This window comes from Eulemur rufifrons, chromosome 21 (genome assembly GCF_041146395.1).
Source record: "Eulemur rufifrons isolate Redbay chromosome 21, OSU_ERuf_1, whole genome shotgun sequence".
NCBI lineage: Eukaryota > Metazoa > Chordata > Mammalia > Primates > Lemuridae > Eulemur > Eulemur rufifrons.
Window position 1 is genome coordinate 10,332,491 of NC_091003.1, and position 23,040 is coordinate 10,355,530.

Sequence of the window (23,040 nt, forward strand, 5' to 3'; positions counted from 1 at the left end):
AAAGGGAAAAAAGCACACAGTGAATGTTAGCTCTGTGTTCACTTCACAGCAACATAGAGAAATCAAACGGTCCAAGATTAAGACCAGCTCTGTGATACTAGTGGGAAGAAGAGTGAAAAAAAGAGGCCATGCTATAGGTGGTAATCCTAACTCGTAAGAACACACAGCATCTAAAGACTGAGATTCAAAAGCCTGACTAGATTACCTATCACACTGAAGGAATATTTCTCTGGGCAGGCATGTGAACTGTGACAACCTCTGAGAATCTGGTAGACATCTATGACCAACAAACAATCATCAGGTAGAAAAATATTAAGTGTCATTCCTCACTAATCCCCAGAAGAGTCACATCAAAGAAACATTTGGAAAAAACCCAAATCTTTTGTCTGTTTCTTTTTAACCTCAGAATAGAATAGAATACCACTAATCAAGATTAAACAAGTGAACCAAAGCTCATCATCAAAAATCATCATCTCATCCCTAGAATATGAAGTCACAGCAGCTAACACGCTATCATCAGCAGGATGAGTCTTGTGCCACTTTCATGTGGTTAGGGAAAGTTTGTACAGATTCATTTATACTTTCCTCTCTAGTTTCCCCTTCATAAGCATCTGTCAAATGGTACATAAGGATTAGAAGTGCCACACGTAGACACAGATGGTAAGAGACCCTACAGATCACTACAAAACACACATAAATCTAAGCAGTAAATGCAAAGGTGGTGGAGGAACTCTCCTTCTGTATGTATTTGTTTGGGTGAAATGGACCCTTATATTTCAGTGACTGTGTTTCTCAAATGGTGAATCCCAAGAGAGAAAATACTATATGTTTTTTATGGATTCAGTGTAGGATAGCGTTCAAAACAAGTTCACAAAATGCTTGACAGACCTTTTGAACACTGGTGTTTCTTTTCTTTCTTTCTCTTCTCTGCTTTTAATCTAGTCATCCCAATCCTGGGCCCAGATAACACTGGATCTCCCTGCTGCCGCCCCACCAAGACAACCAACGAAAGCCTCAGTAACATTCACAAACTGCCCTTCTCTCAGGCTTAGCTCCTATCAGAGCTGCTCTAAACAATCCCCTCTGGTCATCCTGCCAGCAGAAGCTGCACTCAGATTCTGGATGGGGGTGGCTGGTGCTTCTCAAAAGCCCCTGATTTGGTAGGTTCTCTCTTCCTTTACTAGCCTCTGAGGACTTGTGATTAATCCTCCTTCTACCTATGAACAGTTGGTACTGAAAACTGATATGACATAAAATATGAGTAACAGCATATTTGAGAATGATGTATATGAGGGAAGAAATGCTTTGCTATAAATCTCACATTTAACATAATTTGTTCAACATCAAGATACCAAATTTTTAAATAAATAACATAATGAGCATTGTGATTACCAAATATGATTCAATTTAGAGTTATTATTATATGAGCATCCATCTTTAGATAGATTACAAGTAAAAAGGGAAAAGAATATTAATGCAATAAAAATTACTAATGTACAAAAAATTTTAACCAGCCTTTCAAAAATCACCAGCAAAATATATTTTAAGCATACAGTAGGTAATCAATAAAAATTACACACATGAATAGTGACATTTCTAAGTCAATATCTAAAACCTACTCTGGAGAGAGACATGCTTAAAAAAGGAAAAGTAGGCTTATTTATAAACCATCTTATTTGTAAAGCCAATATTAAAATGCAGTCCTATCAGTTTCTATGCATTTTTTAACATACCCCATGTCTAATTCAAAATATGGTAGGCTGGTTTACAATCACTCACATGAAATAAAAGAATTGTTGATTCATCTTTTAATTTCAAAAGTTGAATCACTTAAAAAACAAAACCAAACACAAAGATGTCAAATGGATGTAAGTAATTCCACAACCCAAAACAACAGGAAGAATGGCCATTTAGAAGAAATTTTGGATATATAATGCCTTTGTCTTTTAGTTGATTAGCTTCTTTGTTAACTGAAACTATTATAATTCAACACGCATGAAACTTAACTCCAAAAGTTTACATTAGAACATTTTAACAATATATGTAATAAAACATAAAAATATAATCAAATAAACATATGTTTCAATTCATAAGGGAAATTTCTTGTAGTAGAATTTTCAGAGCAGGAGAAATGGTACAGTATTTCTTTTTCACTCCCATCTGTGTATGAGTAAATAAAAACTTTTTTAAAAAGAAAAAAAGAAAATGCCTTCCTTTACTCAATACACCCAAATTGTTGTTGAAAGCCGGAAAACATTATTGCTTTCATTTAATTTTGTAGGTGGTTTTCTTTATCCAATATGCATAGGTCAGCTATATTGCACAAGTGACGTGTTCTTGGTAGTCAATATAATGTAAGCTAAAATAATGTTAGTAATTAAAAACATAATATTAAAGAAAATACATTAAGGTCATAGAGAAATAAAAATAGACGCTGATGATAACGCTATCAGGAGACAATTCCCAAGAAAATTCTCCGGGGTCTTCAGACAGATCTAGGGTATCTTCACTAACAGTTCCTGTCTGACTCCTCCCCACCCACCTGCCAAATCTCAGTCCTCACTAACTACTAGCATTCTTGCCCTTGCCCTGCCCTAGCATTTCTTGCCACAAAACCTGTACATTTCATCGGAGATACCCAGAAGTTAAGATGGGTCTCCAAGACAGTCTTCCCTCTTGCTTTCTCTTTCAGTGGTATGGAAAGGCAAGATGGGATTAAGAAAAAAGGGAAGTTTGACTATACAATATTTATCGAATGTGTTTTTATTCATGCTAGTTTTTATCTGGTCTTGAGAAAAACCTTGAGTAAGAGTTGTACCTGCAAAGATGCAAGTTACTTTTAATTGTTACATTTTACAACCCATTTACTTCTCTCTGAACAACCTGGCAACTAAAATTGACTATCATTAGTCACAAAAGGGGAAGGAAATAGGTAGTAGTCCCCAGTCTAGGAACTGAAAATGGCAACAGTCATCAGGGCAGAGCCTCTGAAGACACCATATATCACAGTGGGCTGAACCAGGCATAGGAACCTCATTTCGTAGGAGACAATCAGTACTTGAAACTGGGGTTTAAAAGAGAGAGAGAGAGAAGCCTAGCCTCTCCAGCAGACCACACCTATTAGAAGCCTGTAACCCTGCATGTTCTGTTAGGGAGGAGGCAAGGTACAGGGGGTAGCAGGTGAGGTTGAGATACATGGCAAGGAGCAGGGAGTCAGGACGTTAAAAGGCTAGTGCAATCGCTTACGGTGAAGTGATAAAGTGATTAAAAAAAAAAAAAACCTTAGATTAGAACATAATAGTGAAAATGGGAGGAAAAAACATATTTACAAGTAGATAAACGAAGAAGTATACCTTGCGATACCATATAGGTGTATTCTTCAGTTGATAATGTTTAAGAAATAAACTTACCTATAAATCGAAATGAAGTTTTGTTTTTTTAAATATTCAGAGAAACTTTTTGATAATCACAGAAAAACAGGTTAAGTTATCCACATTTTAATTGCCATTTTTTATTATGCCTTGCAATTGGGATGTGAGGCATTGCCTAAGTTACACACAGCTGTTACCATTATTGATTTCTGTTTTTAAAATTAGTGTATTTATTTATTTAAATGAGACAGAGTTTCAGTCTGTTGCCCTGGGTAGAGTGCAGTGGTGTCATCATAGCTCACTGCAAGCCCACACTCCTGGGGGGCTCAAGCGATCCTCCTGCTTCAGCCTCCCAAGTGGCTGGGACTATAGGTGTACACCACAACACCCAGCTAATTTTTTAATTTTTAGTAGAGACGGGGTCTCACTCTTGCTCAGGCTGATTTACTATTATTTTAAAACTGAGAAGAGACAATGATATTCTAGTATTCTTGGGCTGTCTCTACTTAAACCTTGTTCCCAAGGAAACAGCTAATGTCTCAATATCAGACCCTGCATAATTACTGACTACAAAGGAAGTATGCTCCAATGAGACATTTGCACTTTAGCAGAATAAAAATGACCAGCCTGTTTGTTGCCTTAATATAAAAAAAAAAAAGTCTCTCATCTTCATATAGAGACCAGCACTTTCTATTAGATACATGCTGACAGGAACAGGTTACATGTTCTCATGTACAGAATGTTACTATTTTCAGGGCATTCTATTCTAGACTAAAACAAAGTCACAACTGAAACCACCTTTATTTTTAGGCATTAGCAACTGCCTCTTTTGGAAGTGGCTCAGCTTTGAAGTCACTCTTGTTAAAGCATAAGTGGAGATAATTTGCTCATAAACCATTATGGATGAACATATTTCCCATGACCAAAAGGCTTGAAATTAAAGTGATTTAAATAAAAACAATTTTATAGATTTATTAGCCAAAACCCCCAACAATAAGCATAAATCTTCTTGAATATATCACATAATTTCAGTAATATTTAGTACAAGTCTCCTACCTTTTATAACCAACCCTTTCTCTAAAGAAAGCACTTAAAATGTTAGCATAGCAAAAGAAAAAGTGATATACGAATCATCTGAAGAGTTAGGAAAAAAAGAAATGAAGTATGGAGAGGCTTTTTGTTTTTTAATCACTAGCAAAACCTCTCATTTGCACTACTAAAGAAATGCTTTTTGTTAAAGATTTATGAACTTTCAAACCAGACAGTTCTAACATTACTGGCATTGAACATAAAAATGTAACATACATGGATATTTTATTTTGCCCAAAATATTCAAACAATTTAAAGAAGCTAATCAACCAGAAACTTAGCCCCACATACCACCATAATTGAAAAAATTTAAATGAACATTGATTATGAAAATACCTGAGAACTAAAATTCAAAGACAGAATTTTTTTAATGGCAAGGGTCATTAAATCAATTTAGTGAATTTTCAATCAATATTTTTAAATTAGAATCAAAAAGATAAATAGAATTTCAGACTTATTTTAAGAAAAAGAGAGACACACACAAACAACTATGTACTGGGTTGCAATGTAAGACCCATTCATTGCATGTAGTCAGGAAAAATTTGAAAGTTCTTTGAAAGATCAAATATTGTGGTAAACCTCAATTTAATAACCCAATAACATGAGGATTTTTCATTATACTGGCCTTTTAAAATGTTCCGTTAAAGCCTGAAACCATAATACATAACTAAATTCTTCCACAGTAGAACTCCATGGAAGTTAAAATTATGATCCTGAGAGTTGAATTAACTCCTTTGTGTAACAAGGTGTACCACAGCTTTTGCAATAATGATACCCTAGCAGGTCAGGACAGCATATACTAGTATACTTAGAAAATAGATGGTACAATATACAAAATACGAAAACTGAAATAACAGATTCACAAAAACTTTACCGGACACATCTGAATAGTATAAAATTTCTCTGTATACACATGGAACCGGTACCATCAACACTAAAATTTTCTACAAATTAAATATATCTACTAAATGTGAAATTAAGAATGAACACCACTGAGACATTCTAATAACCTGTGGCAGGAAGCCAAGCTTGGCTAATACAAAAGCTGTAAAATTAACTATAGACTTCTCCCCCTGAATTAAAAGCACACTCTACTTGGAAGAAGATGGTAATTCCTTTTTTATTAAATGGTTATGCAAGCTCCATTTATAGATATCAAGGGTCACTCACTTATTTAAGTTTATACTTCAAAAAATTTATATTCTTCAACCAACAGAAATGCTCATTTTTCAAATATTTAACAATATACTTTTAAAATGTATATTGTACAAATGTATTCATAACACATAAAAATATCTAAATTAAGAAGCCAAAGTTTTATAAAGGCAATTCCTAACGAAGTGGTTATTTGTAGATTCTCCTATATCATAAGCAATTCCCACTGAATTAAAATTTAAAGAATATTATATAATATTTTAACAAGAGATTTATTTTGCTAAGATAAAATAATAGAATTCAATTAACTATTTAGTTTCAATAATTTTTTAAAACTAGAAACACAGTTTTATTCTCCCCATTAGAGGAGTAAATAGCTTGTGCAGTCTCTTTTAAAATCGTAACTGAAAAATTCTAATGAGCCCAGACATTAACTCTGAGGAGTGAATGGAGGCTACAGATCATATGCAAACAGCACTGATAAGTGGCAGCCAAGTACAGGCTGAGTGTAGTATCCTTTATCCAAAATGCTCAGGACCAGAAGAGTTTCAGATTTTGGATTTCTTGGGATTTTGGAATATTTGCATATATTTAATGAGGTACCTTGAGGATATAAAACATGAAATTCATTTGTTTCATATATACTTTATACACATAAACTGAAGGTAATTTGGTATGATATTTTTAATAATTCTGTTCATGAAACAAAGTTTTGACCATGATCTATCACATGAGGTCAGGTGTGAAATTTCCCACTTATGGCATCACATTGACACACAAAGTTTCCGATTTTGCAGCATTTCAGATTCCAGACTGAAAAGAGATAGCCACTGAGGCGCCAAGTTCATTGATGTGAAAGCAAGGAGTAAGACAAAATACGGCCAAATTTCTAGCATCTAAAGAGATATGTATGTTAAGAAATCACATGCCAAAAAGCCACAATCAAATTCTAGCTTGCCCCTCTTTTTTAACAGTAGCAGTGGGAGCCAACCGGTTTTCTGTTTTTGAAGTCTAATGCTTATTATATTCAAAACTAGACACACAACACACACAACTATAAATAACATTATATAAGGCTGAGAAGCAGAAAGACAATTTCTTGGGGTTAAATTGCATAATGCAAAGGAGTCACTGGGGGCAAGGATTAGAATCCAAAGCCAGGAGTGACCCCTTCCTTTGTTAGCTCAAACAGATTACCTGATATACCACAGCTCAAAGAAACAAAAAGGTCAGACTAAAAGGACGATGAAAGTCGTTAAGAAATACAAAGGATGAGAGGGAATGCTGTTGGTCCTACATTATCCTGTATTACTGGAAGTGGGTCTTTTACTAGGGCAAAAACTCAATTTTCCTTTTAGCAATCTGGTTCTGCAGGAGATAGAACATAAAGACATTAACTAATGGGAAAATTGCTCCAATATTTTACTGAGCTATGCTGTGGAAATTAATTCTTCATAATCCACTGAGAAAAATGTCTTAGTGTCATTCTAAAAGGGTGTTAAATCCATTGTGATCTTTGTGGGGAAAAAGCTGGAAAGCACATTGACTCTTAAATGTCAGCCAGTTAAGAACACAAATCACTAATCATGTGTTAGACTCTGGTTTATATTCTACCATTTTGACAAATTAACCATTCCAATCTCATTTTGCTTACACTAATATCACAACCTGCTTATGTACTCAGTCTCTGAGACAGACTCAGGGACTGCGACAAGGGAGCAGTGAAACAGGGCATTGGGTGCATAAGAGACACTAACCAGGTACAAAAAATTAACAAGGAAGAATTTACAAGAATAATCCATACATGAATAATGAATGCTTAATGTATTTTGATTAAATTTTTGATTAAATGAAAAAGTCAAATACATTTCAATAAAACGATGGGCAATGTCATAAAAATGTAAGACAAGCCTCATCATTAATATCTTACAAAAGCACTGAATAAGTCTAAGACATGTTCTAGGAAATAAAATACGTAATCCATTATTCCATTTATTATGCAAATACCTGTCTTTTTCAAAGATTTACAGAAAACATTTTCTCCATGTGTCACACACTATGTAAGAAATCGAGAAAACTACAGTACTAATTATACAGAGTTTCTCATTAAAAAGTAAAAATTCATTTTTATTGAGTGACTTCTAAATTCTTGGAAAGATGCATGTGACTGACTAGAGAGTTAAAAACATGAGTAAAATATAATCCCTTTCCTGAAGGAGAAAATATGGCCAGATATATGTATAATAGAAGGTATGTGTAGGCTTCTATAAAATTTAGGAAGAGATTATTCTGGCTGTGAGAATCAAAAGGCTTTGTAGAGGAGTTAGGACTAAACTTGGGCCTGTAGGATTCAGATAATTTGAGACTGAAAGCTGAGGAAGGAAGACTAGACAGGAACACATTTATCGAGTGTTTACTTTGCCAGGCACTATTCTAAGTGTTTTGAATATATTATATCCTTAAATTCTCACAATAACTCTGAGGTAGGCAGGCATCATACTATTACCTCCACTTTGAAGTGGGAGAGAGAGACGAAGTAACTTGCCCACAGTCACACAGCTCGGAAGGGGCAAAGTCATATTTCAAATCCAGATCTGACAAAAGATTTTACACCCTCAAAGCACTGAACTTTACAATCTTAACTGAACTGGCATAATAAAAACTAATTATATTTCAATAACTGTTGGCAAAAGGTGTTCACCTTACATCAGCTCATTTTAGCTCCTCTTATCTCTACAAAGTTCATTAGAGGTAAGTTAGTTATCTCCATTTTAGAGGGTAACACAAGGTCAAGGAGTTAAAACGACTTCCTCAGGGTACCAGAGGCAAAGGTAGAGCTGAGAATCAGACCTCATCCTTGGCCTACGAGTCCAGTGCTTCATCACCTCCAACTCCCCTTCACATTACAGTGGATGTCAACCACTTGTGTGCTGCGAAGCCCAAGGGCTGCCAGGTGATGCCCCTCAGTCCACCATAGGAAAGTCCCTCACCATTACCCCTCTGCCTCACTTCAACACAAATGGGATTCTGCTAAGGATTTCATTTGAAATCTGTTCTGCTGAAACAAATTTGGCAACCACTACACACAATACACACACAGAGTCTTGGGTCTAGTTACCTTATCCTCATTTCCTGCTATATTTTTTTCGTGCTCTAGACTCTGGTATCCATACCCTAACCCTACTCCAGAAAATATTATGCCCCATATATCACTTAAATAGTCTTTTCCTTGGATTAATGTGTATAACACCCCAATAAAACCAAACCATATTCATAAAAAAAACCTAATAACAACCAAGTAACAATTGGTGAGAGCCCCCCAAGATCTCCAACCATTCTGCCTGCATACCCTCTTAGAGTACATGCTATTTAGAACTCCAAGAGTATGATCCTTCCAGGCATGTTAAGTACTTTTCTTTTGTACATGGCTCTGTACAGCCTTACTTGCATGCATAATCAGAAAAGAATAGCTTTCATGTAAACATTAATAACTGGACACTTAAATCCATAATGATTCCAACTGTCCAGTTGAAACTCTTTTACACAATCATCAGTAAGAAGCTCATGGGTACCAGAATGGTTAAGACAAAAGGCCAGGGTGGTGCCTCATGTCTGTAATCCTAGTAATCTGGGAGGTCAAGGTGGGAGGATTGCTTGAGCTCAGGAGTTCAAGACCAGCCTGAGCAAGAGTGAGACCCCATCTCTACTAAAAATTAGCCAGGAGTCATGGTGTGCACCTATAGTCCCAGCTACTCGGGAGGCTGAGGCAGGATGATCACTTGGGCCTGGGAGTTTGAGGTTGCAGTGAGCTATGATGATGCCACTGCACTCTACCCAGGGCAACAGAGTGAGACTGGCTTAATTAAAAAAAAAAAAAAGAAAAGAAAAGACAATTCCAAGTGCTGACAAGAATGAAGAACAACAGAAACTTTCACACACTGCTGGTGGGAGTCTAAATTGATACAGCCACTTTGGGAAATTGTTTGCCAGTATCTATTAAAGCTGAACATGTGCCTACTACTCTGTGACTCAATATTCTACTCCTAGATATATATCCAATAGAAAATATGTACAAGAATGTTCTTAGGATTATTCATAATGGCCCCAAAGTAGAATTATGACATTAAATAAATGTCAACCAACAGTAGAATACAAAAATGAAATGTAGTATATTCATGCAATGGATTATTCATGCAATGGATTCTACAGCAATAAGAATGGACAAATTGCAACCACGCACGACATAGATGACTCTCATAAATAAAATGCTGAAAGAAACCAGTCACAAAACAGTACAAACTGTATGATTCTACCTAAACAAAGGTCAAAAACATACAAAACTAATCTTTAGTGTTATTGGAATAGTGGTTCCTTTGAGGGGAGGTAGTGACTAGGAGAAGACACAAAGGGGGCTTCTAGGAAGTTGGTAATGTTTTGTTTCTTGATCTGAGTGCTAGACATTAGGGATGTGTTCACTTTATAAAAGTGGATAAAGCTAAACAGTTATGATGTACAAACATCTTACATACATATTACAATAAAAGATTTTAAAATAATTCTAATAGGAAAATGAGTGTTTTCAAAAAGCCCACTACAAATAGGATAATTGAAATACATGCCACTCAGAAAAATAAACACATTAACTTGTAAACTTATGATCTCTACTTCCAGTGATACTATCTGAGGCGTCAAAGCATGTTCACAAGACAAGTTAGTTCTTTAAATGGTAAACATTCCCTCTTGCAAAGACCAGTATTTTAACAATGCTTCTAGTTGGCCCTTCCAATAGAAGAGTCACAGAACTAATGAATTTTATGGCTGGGAAGGCCTTTAGAAAATGCAATGGCCATTCCAAAATGAGCTGATTTACTAACTGTAATAAGTTTCTTTAAATACCTGAGACAATAATCATGAGCTCCATGAACAGACAACCACAGTAAATAAGCAGCAAAGGATTAAAAACCAAGATTTATGGGCAGTTTAGTGAGAGGCTAGCAGCCCAAACTAAGTTTGTTAGGTAAGGACCCTGATCACAAAACCAGCCACATGCTCAGGGATAGGAAGCAGTAGAGTATGGCAATTATCAGCCAAGAGTGTTGGAATCAGAATCAAATTTGAGATCTGGTGATATCACTAACTAAATGTCTGCCCTTGCATAAATTACTTGATTTTTATTCTTAGCTATACAATTATTACAACGAGACCTACCTAGATCTTAAGCTAAAGCTACTATTAGGTATAAATATGATAACATATATAATTGCTTAGTACCAAGTACACAGTGGTATGCTAGTAATGGTAATGATAACAATCATGATGATGTGGCAGTAGTGGCATTATGAACATGAGGTACCAGTCCAAAAGGATTGGATCTGCGGGAAAAGCAGCTAATTTTTGAAGAGGATTTCTAGGTTTAGAGAGGGCATGAAAACAGGTAAGCAAGAACAGCTCTGGGGACTCTCCTAAAGACAGAAATACAATCTGGCTTTAGTATATCACAGTGGCTAAATCAATTTTTTACCTAAGTGTATGTATTTCCTAACTGATTTATAAGTCAAGTTTCTTTATTCATAATGCCTTGTAGGACCTTAGTTATGACACCGTTTGTCATAATGGTGAACTACGACTATAGTCTATGAGAATCAGTTTAAACTACTGCTGGTGATGAACAAACTCACAATCTAACTACATTTGTTTTCTTTTAATTCTCCCCATAGCAATGAGATGAATATGAGAATCATCAGATAATATTCTCCAAGACAAAGAAATTACTTTTTATCTAATCTTAAATGATTGTACAATTATAGGATAGAAATTACTAGCTTGGGCACTAATTCAAATTGCTCTTAGTGATACTAAAGAAATGAATTACTAGAGATAAAAGATAAATTTTGCTTTGTGATCTTTATTTCTTTCCTTTAAAACTTAACAGACCTCTTTGTCTTTCTAACTTGACAGATTTACTAAAATCTGGAATATACTGCAATTATTTAACATACATTTGGTTACTACATTTCTTCCACAATTAACATAAATAAAGATCCAAAATTATTCTGGTAAAGGAATAAAAGTTACCTTGTTTCACCCTCAAATTTAAATACATACCTGTGTGAAACAAAGTTAATCCAGAAGCAAAAGTGAGCACCAGCAGCAGAACCCCTGAAGAAGGTTAGTAGAGTCGTTTAACAGAAAATGAAGTCAGCTAACACTTACAGGAATAATTATAGTAGATTATTCCAAGTCTATCAAACACAGAGTCCATAAAATAAAGTCCTATGAGGCAGACAGGAATCCCAAAGAGATTGCAATTAATAATCCTCCTGAAACAGCAGAGGCAATCCCACATGAAAAGGTACAAAAGAGATGACAAAGACAGTAGTGGTAAGCCTGAGTGAAGATGCCACATCTACAGCAACCAAACTCCAAAGCTCTGTAAAACATGTCACTTATTTTATTCATGGGTAGGGTTAATTAGTGTAATATACAGGTGGGTCAATATCCACATGACATACACAGTTGGGTACCATCTAACTGACTGATGCCAGAATGTTCTGTAATCAGCACTTAGGTCCCAGGAACTTTCTAGGCAATGATCTAATAAACAAATACATAGCATTTTGTTTAGGCGATATTGTGACTCTTCTACTGGATAGTCCTAATCTATCCCAAACTCAGACTAGTAGTCTTTACTATAGTCTCTGAAACAGTTTACACATGGAGACAGAGAGCCCTAAAGATAATTTCTATACCTTTATATCCATCTGGCAAAATATGATCATTTCCCTCAAATATTAAAGCTAATTCTCAGAGGTCAGAAATGTGCTTGGATTTTCAAAAATTTGGTAGTGCAATTACCTAAATTTAGTAAAGAGACTTATGACCTCTTTTTTTTTTTTTTTTAACTTTCTGGTGGTTACCAAATAAAACTTTACAGTCTGATTTTAAATTGGATTAAGTTCATAAAATATGTCATTTAACTTAAAATTTTAGGATCCAATATCTTATGTACCAAAACAGCTTTATCATTTAGTCAAGGATTCAATCAACAAAAAATTCATTTATTTTTCTTATTTCTGACAAAATAAATAAAAAAAGGTTTAAATCTTTTAAATTACTAGAAGGATCCAACTATAGCCAACAAAAGACATATGTTTTATACATATTTTCTTCCTGATCAAGAAAAGGAATCTGCTAGCAAACCTAAATTGAAAATTGATGATTATTTCCTGTTTAAAACAAGTTCTAAATGAAATGCATCAGATTGAAAATCAGGAGGTCAAGATTTTGCATGCCATTTGAGGCACATATCCTTCTCAGCTCATCTGATTTATTTTTTTTTTCCTGAGACAGAGCCTTGCTCTGTCACTCCAGACAGATTGGAGTGCAGTGGCATCATCATAACTTACTACAACTTCCAACTCGTGGGCTCAAGAGATCATCCTGCCTCAGCCTCCCAGGTAGCTATCACTATAGGCGCACACCACCATGCCTGGCTAATTTTTTCTATTTTTGGTAGAGACAGGGTCTCGCTCTTGCTCACGCTGGTCTCAAACTCCTGACCTCAAGCCATCCTCCCACCTTGGCCTCCCAGAGTGTTAGGATTATAGGCATAAGCCACTGCAGTGGGCCTGATTTTCTACTTAATGTAGTAAATAAGGAGACAAAAAAATACTTCCATTTGTTTATTTCAATCTAAGCAATGTTAAACTTCTAAAACTCCAAAATACTGTTTCGCCCATGTATAATGTGTGTGTGTGTGTGTATATATATATATTCTGTAGTTAAGTCTGCATGATTACTGTACTGATAAGTCTACACAAATAAATTATAATTAAAATTTAGATTTTTTAAATTTCTGTATACATGTAAGAACTAAAATAAATGTTGGGATTATTAAAAGTAGAAAAGAAGCTTACGCTACAGCATAAACTGGCAATAAGAACTTTCACTTTGTAATCTTTATCCATAATGGAAAAGAAAACAGATCATACATTAATCTTATCTTCCTAATCGTTTATATGACCTACAAAAATATTTTTTTGAAGGCCATCAAAAGACATAATGGGAAACCTTTCTTTCAAAGATAAGTTGCTAATTTTAATCAATGTTCCTGGAAAAAAAATACCAGTCAATAGGGGAAGCTGAATTAAAAATAGTCTAGTCAACTATAAAATAATAACAGCACAATACTGGTTTATGGATGTCTATATGTAGCATTTACATATTCTCAAATATTATATTATCATATCCCTCCACTGCCTCTCAAATAATATTCTAAAATGTAAGTAGTGCTTCATACCTTTTAGTATACTGACTCGTGACCACAAATGTAAAATATGAATACATTACAGATAATATAGTACATGTACACTTTACTAACAAAGAAATAAGGTGTTATGCTTATGAAAGACACATGAAATAATGGTTCCCATTTATAGGTTTATATTAAAGATTTAACAGACGTTTAGAGTTAGCACATCAAGTCTGCTTAAACAAGCTTGATTTTGCTGGCAATACCCCCAACTACCAAACAAACATACTCTACAGAATTATTTTATACTGTAAAAGATTTCTGGGTTTTTTGAGACAGGGTCTTGCTCTCTTGCCCAGGCTAGAGTGCAATCACATGATCACAGCTCACTGTAACCTCAAACTCTTGGGCTCAAGCAAACCTCCCGCCTCAGCCTCCCAAGTAACAGGAACTATAGGTATGTGCCACCCTATCCGGCTAATTTTTCCTTGTTTTTTTCTGGAGACAAGGTCTATGTTGCTCAGGCTGTTCTGAACTCCTAATCCACCCACCTCCTGAATCCTCCTACCTTCCTGCTTCAGCCTCCCAAAGTGCTAGGATTACAGGCATGAGCCACAGGGCCCAGCCTATGAAAGTATTTTTATAGTATAAGATATATTAAATTTAATTGATTAATACTGGAAGAATGGAAAAGAAGAAAAAAGATTAGAGAGTAAAAAACATAAAGGAGGAACCAAGAGAAAGGCTTTAAATTATAATTTACAACTGATTTATACACTATTACTTTGTATGTAATATAAATTTAAATACAGAAGAAACAAAATATAATCATTGTCATTACCCCCTTACCTAGTGCTTAGAAAGTCTTTGTCTTTTCTCAACTGCAGGGCAAAAAAATCTTCCAGGGCAGGAGTTATGGTATGCAGTTTCACAGACGAACTGTGTCTACCGTGGGAGGAACGCAAACTAAGTGCAAGCTTGCTCCTGGAGGCTCCACAGTACACTGCCCAGGACACTCTCACCCTTCTCTGAACTTGGAGCATTCTCTGGATCACGGATAGTATATGAAGTGGTTGCCAACTCTAGTCCAACTAGGCAAATTTCTAATTAACTTCAGAAGCTTTTAAAGATAAATTTAATTCTGAAAAATTCATAAAAATGGTAGCAAAACAATGATCATGTACCTTATTTTTCAGACCAGGATTAAGTGGCCAGGAGAAGTACTGTTTTGTGTCAAATACACTTACTTAATATTAAAAATAGGAGAAATATTTTTAAGGCCTGAGATGTTAAAAGCCATGGTATGTACAATGATAATAACTTAACTGTAGATTAAAATTATTAGATTGCACTGAGGACAATTCTAGATTCAATCATATCTTAAGTACACATGCATACACACGATGCTTGTTTTATGGAGCTTTTACTTTTGCAGAATTATTAATTTACCAAAGATAAATGGAAGTGAAGGCAAGGAGATGAGAAGAAACTTCTGACAGAAAACTACGGTTTCATCTTTAAAAAGAAGAAACAGACGCTCAAGACAGTGGCATATGGCCATTTGTGTCTCCTTTCACCAATAAGCAAGCTAATCACTAACTCAAAGGCTTCCATATGAGGACGCAAGAAACTAACTTGGTAAAACTACAACATTCTAAATAATTTTAAAGCAATTTGGGGGGACAAAGATTTAACTTTTTTTTTCAAAGCTAAACTTTAACTGTTCTTTTACATTCCATCTTATAAAATTGTCCATATAACCATTTTAATCCAGATCATTTTTTATTTATTTTCAAATAAATAGTTGCAAATAACATGCCTATTCTAATGTTATGGTATCCAATAAATTTTCAATTGCTCAGTACTAAGAAAGCCAATGTCAGAGGGTCATGTAATTAGGCAGAACTTAGTTCACATCTTATTATTATTAGCTGCATTAAGTCAATGAACCTCTCTGTATTTTAGTTTTAAATGAAATAAAAGAGAAAATAATGCCTACCTCCCAGAGATACAACATTAAACAAGGTAAAATAAGTGATCATGTTCAGGACATAATCATAGTCCCTGTCACAAATCAGAATGAAATCATCTATTCATCAGAGCACACTTTCCAAATTACCTCATGTGAGTTTGGGAATACATCTTAAATCTTGCAATTCAAATAAGCATAATAAAAAACCATTAGAAAGGAAAATTCACTCCAAAATCCAAATTACAAAGTATTAATATTACAAAGTCACATCCAAACACTAATACCTTGAATCAATTCTCTTCCAGTGGTTTTCAAACTCTTTCAAATATACTGCCTTCCCCTTCATGGGAAATTTTATACAGTGTTTCCAGTATATTTTAAAAAGGGAAGGAGGATAAAACCAGAGTGGCTAAGCTTGGAGCGAAGGCTGTTTTCACTCAGATGGCTCACAGAACGGCACACTGCTCCTGCCTGAAAGCTGCTTTCTCTGTGCCTACCAAATGTGTGTCCAAAATGTCCCATACAAAAGTGGAGATACTCCTGTACCTTCGCTGCCCTCTTCTAAAATACTGGCTCTTCCTCCTTATTGTCTATTTTACTCCTCAAGATAAGTTCAAGATTGTTCCTGGAGTCTCCAACAGGATGCAGCCCAAACCAATCTCACCCTTCTTTGAACTCAGAGCACTTATCTGTATCACCCAGTGGGCCCCTTAGCATATCATCTGGCTATTTGATAGTTTTCGATTTAGAGCATTTCTCACTTCTTTCCCCACCTAGTCCCATCCATGACAGCAAGGTGTGTCTTAGCTCTGGGCACCCCTGAAGAGAGCCCAGCAGATCACATTTTTATATTAAGAGTGGCTTGGGGAAGGGGGAAAAAGAGGGGAAAAAGTCATTTTAATGAAATACTATTTTGGATTATCTAAGCCACTTCTTCCATCTAGCATTAATAATCTAGTTTCAAGTACCTCCAAAAGTGACTCTCATTGACCTAGATAAATGGCCATCATAGGCGCCTAAGACTAGTCAGGCAAAAGCCTTTTTTAAACCACCACCGTCCCCAAGGAAAAAAAATATTTATCAAAATATACAGCTTTAAAACTTTATTATATACTTAGTATCATTAACTGCAGTACTGCTGTGATATTATTAACACAAAAATATAAATAATGGTATAGTGATCCTTTGGCATCCATGGGGGACTGGTTCTAGGACCCTCCTGCAGATACCAAAATCCACGATATTCAAGTCCCTTGTAAAAATGGTCTAGAATTTGCATATAGCCTGCGCACATCCTCCTGCATACATTAAATCATCTCAAGATTACTGACAATACCAAAAACAACGTGAATGCTATGTAAATAGTTGTTACACTGTATTGTTTAGGGAATAATGACAAGGAAAAAAAAGTCTGTGTATGATCAGTATAGACACTCTATTTTTAATATTCTCTATCCACCATTGGTTGAATCCACAGAGGCAGAACCCACACATACAGAGGGATGACTGTATTTATTTCTTAAGGAAAAAGGTTAATTTGATAAAGTTTCTCTGCTCCTAAAAAAAATTTGGAATCTTCGCCAGGTGCAGTGGCTCACACCTGTAATTCCAGCACTTTGGGAGGCCAAAGCAGGAGGATTTGCTTGAAGCCAGAAGTTCAAAGATTAGCTGGAGCAACATACTGAGACCCCCATCTATACAATAAATAGAAAAAAATTAGCCAGGCATGGTGGTGCATGCCTGTAGTCTCAGCTATGTGGGAGGCTGAGGCAGGAGGCTCACTTGAGCCCAGGAGTTTAAGGTTGCAGTGAGCTATGGTGACACCACTGCACTCTAGCCCAGGGAACAAAGCAAGACCTTAACTTAAAAAAAAAAAAAATTCAGAATCTGGTGCCCTAGATGCCTAAGGAAGAAAGCATGACCAGGAAAGCATGAGGCTCCGACAACAGCTTAGGTGATGTCTTAGAAGGGCATTCCCATGGTCTCATTAACACTCAGCATGTCTATCAGAGAGGACTGCTTTGGCAAAGGCAAACAGGGAAGACTGTTTCACCACACAGCAAAGCAACTGAGCCTTGTACTGTCCTAAATTGCCAAAAGAGCAGATTCCTCACCTTATAGCTCTTCCATCTTACACCTGTATAGCACTAAGACTCATCACACCAGTTATCTGGCCAATCTCCATGCTGTAGAGTACTACTCAACTATAAATAGGGTGAGGACAGGGGCCGCATCAATTTTGTCCACTGTTACATCCACAGCATCTAGAACAATGTGTGGCATATAAGGCTCCTTGAAAAAAAGAGTGTGTGTGCATATATATGTACACACACAGACACATACACAGAGTCATGTGTCATTTAAAGATGTGGATACATTCTGAGAAATACATCATTAGATGATTTCATCGTTGTGTAAACATCATAGAGTGTACTTACACAAACCTAGACGACACATGGTTTTTTACTTATATAATTTTTTTCATATCAAAAACCAAATGTCCCAGCACCATTACTGAATATCAGTCATTTCCCCTACTTTATCTGCAATGCTAATATCAAGTGCCATATATCAGGTTTCTATATATGCCCCATTATAATCTTATGAAACCACCATCATACCTGCTGTTTGCAGTTGACTGAAACAACATTATGTGGAGCATGATAGTGTGTGTGTGTGTATATGTGTGTGTACGTGTGTATTAGGCTCTTAAAATAAATTAAAATATATAGCATGCTCTTAAAATACATACAGATACACACACATGCCAAGTATAATAAATGGATGGCAAAAATAAAGAAAAGCATTTACCACTTCACTTTCACCATCACAATGTCTTATTGATTTCTTACAATATGACCTGAAGATGCAGTTTTAAAATTAAGTTAAACATAAGATATCACATGAATAAATTTCCCTCAAAGGAGAGATTACATGTAGAACATTTAATATTCTTTCTGATCAGATCTGAGCTTTACTTATAAACAGTTTATAAGAATCTGAAGAAAATACGATTGAATAAAGTAGAATCTCCTTCCGCATTCTGGCAGCACATCAAAAAACCTGTCCCAGCAGGCCTAATATCGCATGGTCAGCGAAGGGGAAAAGTGAAAGAAGTCTTCTACTTTGCTGCTTCTCTGAAAAGGGAATCACATTAGCCCATTAAGTAGTCAGATACATTATTTTATTGCTTGCAAAACCCCTGGGTAATAAAGAATGAGTACAAATTGCCACAGGCAGTTTTGGAGGAAAAACAGAACTGTGCAAAACAATGACAGCTGCTCTACTGCAGCACTGGACAACTCCAGTAAAGAAAACAGTACATCAGTTGTAGTTCTCTGCTCAAGTAGAGCACTTTCCCATGTGTGAGGAGGAGCTATACAAGCATATAATTCTGTAGAATCCATGTGTAAATGTACAAGTAGGAAAGACGTGATAGAAGAGAAGAAGGTAAATGCATTTGTAAAAGCCACCTTAAGTCAGCCTCAATCACGCACATGCGCACACACACACAGTTCCACTCTCTTCAATATAAGAAAGACTGAAGGAAGTGACAGTGAAAAGCATGTGTCCTTTGGAAACATGAGGTAGAAAAGGTAAATAAGTTTTTATTGAGAGGAATATTAATATTTTTCAATAAAGATACTAGGACAGAAATAAAAATGGTATTTTTCTTTCTTTCTTTTTTTTTTTTTTTTTAAGAGATGGGGTCTCGCTCTGCTGCCCAGGCTAGGGGGCAGTGGCGTCATGTCATCATAGCTCACTGCAACCTAGAACTCCTGGGCTCAAGGAATCTTCCTGCCTCATCCTCCCGAGTAGCTAGATACATGCCACCACGTAGGGCTAATTTTTCTTTTTAGAGGTGGGGTCTCACTGTGTCGCTCAGGCTGGTCTGGAACTCCTACCCTCAAGCAATCCTTCCACCTCAGCCTCCCAAAGTGCCAGGATTACAGGCATGAGCCACCGTGCCGGGCCTTCTGTCTACCATTTTGAATTGTCTTTCCACATCTGTTTTCTGAATGTCAGTGTTTTACAATTGAACTCTTAATTTACATTTTAAGGACTCAACTCTGTATTCTCCCTGAAACTGTTAAGATTCTAACCTAAAATAATACCTGCCTATTATTGTTGTGTACAACTATATGCTACCATTGGCATCACCCTTTATGTACTCATCGTGATTCACAATAAAAGATGTTCACAATTTGAGAGCTCTGATTGTAACCTGGGGAATGAACTGGATATAAGAGCCAAGGTATTCAAGAGAATGCAGCACTAATGTCATGACCTAGTCATGAGAATGATTAGGACACTGCCTCCCCAAAGGTGAGTGACAAAAACCTTGAGGCTCAAGGAATACAGAGGCTCCATCTCATTTGATTTGGGCATCCTCTCCCTACAACATTCCATAAAACCATAAGCAACAAATAGGAACAGAAATGGAAGATAATGCTAAAGGATTAAATGAGATGTTTATTTGATTAATTAGCAGATAGACACTTACAAAAGAGGTCAAGCACTCTTCTAAGTACTTTTTAATATTAATTCATTTCATCCTCAAAATAATCCTATGAAATATGGACAATAATTTTCTCTCTTTTATAGATAAACTAAAATAGAGGACATGAAATAAAATAACTTCTACTTCCCCAAGATACTAAGTGGCAAAACCAGGATTGGAATCCATGCAGTTTGGCCTCAAGGTTCACACATTTCAGCGCCACACTAAGGCAACTCTCAAAATATCTAAACCACTTACCTGGCACCTAACATAATGAGGAGGAGGAGGAGGATAAGCCACATGGTGCCCAGCCTAATATACAGCATGCAGAGGCCCTCAAAGATGGTCTGGGGCCACAATGCTGATTAAGACGACATATAAAACACACCAATACATCTAGATTAAATTTACATGGTACAGAAATCTCTAAAGATACAAATTAATACTACCACTTTAAGAACTGAGAAGAAATCATTAACATACTATTTTATGTTAATATAATATACCGAGCATAATATAATATACCAAGCACTGAGAACCTTGATTTTCTCTTAACATTGTTAATAACTAACAGTTTATATTTTGGTCCTATCAATATTTTACACTCAATTTAAATTATAAACTAAAGGTACTAATTCTTAAAAAATATATATTCAAGCGTATTTTAATGTAAAGAGTCAGAAGAGAGTTAAATTTATTTTGTCTTCCTTTTTTTAAAAAAAACAGTATATTTCTAATTAATAAAGTAATACAAGTTCACTGCAGAAAATTGAAAAATACTAGAGTATAGAGAAGACAATAACAATCATCAGTAATTCAATATCATCTTTATTTTTCAATGCAGTTTGAGACATGAAATTTTCAGATAATGATACCTTTTTTCTTTCAATTTTGGAAACAGATGAAATTTCATGAACGATAATAATTATTGTCAAGGTACTTCAAGAAAGAAATGTGCTGCAAATAGGTAAGACATTAACTTCACTTGAAATTATTTTTAAATAATGAACACTTTTCTCCACTTCTTATGCTTAATGTAAACTAAGTTCAGTCAGAAGATATGATTAACTGAATTAAACTAAAATGTTTTTTAAAACACTTTAAACAAATCTGATACAATGATAGTCATTATGTTTAAAAAGTGATTACTAACTAATGACAAATCTTAGAATTAAAATTCATTCTCTTCTACAGCACAGATAAGGCCCAATCACTCAATAGGTATTACCCAAGCATAACGTGTTTAAGCTTGGTTCCAGATATGCTAACAAACTGGAACAAAAAAGTAACTTGTTCTTCTAAGTATAGTGCCCCCTTATGAAAATGAATTTTCAGGCAGAACTGATACTATTTAGCTGAATAGCTATTCAAATGGCAGCTACACTTTCATTATATTATATTAACATTAATTGGGGGCCCAAAGGCGAACCTCAAAATCCAAGCCTCTTATCAGCCAATAAAAGGCAAGCAAAATACCATAGTGACACAAAGTGATCAAGTAAATTGCCCCTTCTACCCTCTCCTCAAACCCTATTTAATTAGCAAATACTGATACTGTTACAGAATGTTTCTGGTTTTCTACCGTCAAATCTAAGGGCTGATTGGCTATTATTTTATTTTACTCTAATTTACAGGGACAGATAAAAGACTATTTCTGCATCTTTCAATGTTCTAAACTAGTTGCAATTAATACTTAATGTTTAAAATGATCCTCTTAAATATCTTTTATTGTCTTTTTGAATCCATAAATCAGTGAGCTCAAATCAATCAGATCAGTAAAAGCACTCCAACACTGTGGTAATTCAGTATTCAGAATCAGTTTGGGGAAATGGCACCTTTACACCTCAGGAAATTTAACTTCAAAAAGTTTTCAGCTTCTACACCTTATTTTATTTAATGTTAATCAAGCTAGCATTGGCTATTACTATACAGTTAAATGGTTTTCAAAGCAAATTCCTTGATTTGCTATTTGAAGAACAAGCAGACTTTCATTCTGCAGACACTCTTATTAAGGACGTTTTATGCCTTGTTTTCAACTACAGTTAAACCCCAAGGAATATTTTCATCATATTATATAAACAGTGATGAAACAAAACAAGAAGTCCTTAGATGAATTTTATAAAATCTTGGACTTCCCATAAACTTTGTATGTCTGTGTACCCATAACTGTTTAGCACACTACATTATATTTTATGTTACAGTGATGGGCAGATTCACACCCAGTCTGGGCCAGTAAACATTATTTTGTATGAGCCATGTTCTATCCCCTACTATAAGACCACCAGCACCACCACTTAAATTCTCTTTCTATTCTATACGTCCATTTCCAGCCATACCATCCTAGTATAAGAGGAACTATGGGCTTATAAACTAGCCCATATAATTATAAACTGTAAACTAGCTCAATGGATTTATGGAACAGGAGTTATGATCTGATCTGAAATGTGTGGGGTTGTAGTTTTATTCACACTGGATGTTGCCTAAGCAACCCTGGCTCCACTTTGCAACTTTCCACATTTGTAAAATTTTCCTTTAATTGGAATAAGCAACTGGAGGAAAAGAATTAATGAGAAACCTGACACTAGAGTATCCCAAACAATGCAGTACACAAGTGGACTCAAGCTTGCTGGAAGACATAGTCAAGATCAGTCACCGAGCACAAATGCTTTTTAAATCTAAAGATAAAGCCTAATTCTCGGAT

The 23,040-nt window shown here is 35.5% G+C and overlaps 1 protein-coding gene across 1 annotated transcript in view; it reads right to left on the reverse strand.

Moving 5' to 3' along the window:
- The window catches only part of MED13L (mediator complex subunit 13L), a 268,378-nt gene that overhangs the window by 82,524 nt on the left and 162,814 nt on the right, over nt 1–23,040 (reverse strand). The gene's annotated exons all lie outside the window — the stretch shown is intronic.